General features: G+C 54.1%; 1 long non-coding RNA gene across 1 annotated transcript; it reads left to right on the top strand.

Moving 5' to 3' along the window:
• The first annotated feature begins 159 nt into the window (after positions 1–159).
• On the top strand, positions 160–656 carry LOC111647814 (uncharacterized). The gene is made up of 3 exons (XR_002760075.2): positions 160–307; positions 393–458; positions 536–656. It is a non-coding gene; the product is annotated as an uncharacterized LOC111647814 (long non-coding RNA).
• Positions 657–961: the final 305 nt, after the last annotated feature.

Raw genomic sequence — 961 nt, 5'->3', positions numbered from 1 at the left:
GAGCTAGCAGTGAGTGCACACACACACACACACACACACACACACACACACACACACACACACACACACACTCACACACACCTAGCTAGCTGCTAGCAGGGCGGCGTGCAGGAAGGAAGTTCCACCCTCACAGACCCGAGTCTGTGTGTGACGTGTGTGTGTGTGTGTGTGTGTGACGTGTGTGTGTGTGTGTGTGTGTGTGTGTGTGTGTGTTCAGACACCAGGACGTCAAACCGACTGTGGTACGTGGAGAAAAGTGTTTCCAACCTGACTGAGACCCTGAGCTCCGCCCAGCAGCTTGCTAAAGGTGACACACCTGTCTTGATGACGGTCCTCCTCCTCCTCAGAGCTTTACTCTGATTGGTCTGTAACCTGCTGCTCCTCTGTCCCAGACGCAGCTAAAGACGTCCAGCGGCTGAAGTTTGCAGTGGAGAGCAACAAGGACCAGCTGACCTCAGGTGAGACAGATCACCATGGTGATGAAGATGATGGTGATGATGATGAAGATGATGTGTCTCTGACGCTCTGTGTTCAGTGTCAGAAGCTCTGAAGCAGCTCTCAGCTCTGGACTCCATCAGCAGGACGGTTGCTACGCTCAAATGTTCCCTCGAACGCCTCATCAACAACGGTACAAACACCCTGAACGCACCACTGACCACACCCTGAACGCACCACTGACCACACCCTGAACACACCACTGACCACACCCCTGAACACACCACTGACCACACCCTGAACACACCACTGACTACACCCTGAACACACCACTGACTACACCCTGAACACACCACTGACTACACCCTGAACACACCACTGACTACACCCTGAACACACCACTGACTACACCCTGAACACACCACTGACTACACCCTGAACGCACCACTGACTACACCCTGAACGCACCCTGAACGCACCACTGACCACACCCTGAACACACCACTGACTACACCCTGAACGCACC

Source organism: Seriola lalandi, unplaced genomic scaffold (genome assembly GCF_002814215.2).
Source record: "Seriola lalandi dorsalis isolate HSWRI2012SDOR001 ecotype SW California unplaced genomic scaffold, Sedor1 jcf7180002055009, whole genome shotgun sequence".
Taxonomy (NCBI): domain Eukaryota; kingdom Metazoa; phylum Chordata; class Actinopteri; order Carangiformes; family Carangidae; genus Seriola; species Seriola lalandi.
This window is presented reverse-complemented; position numbering and strand designations above follow the sequence as displayed.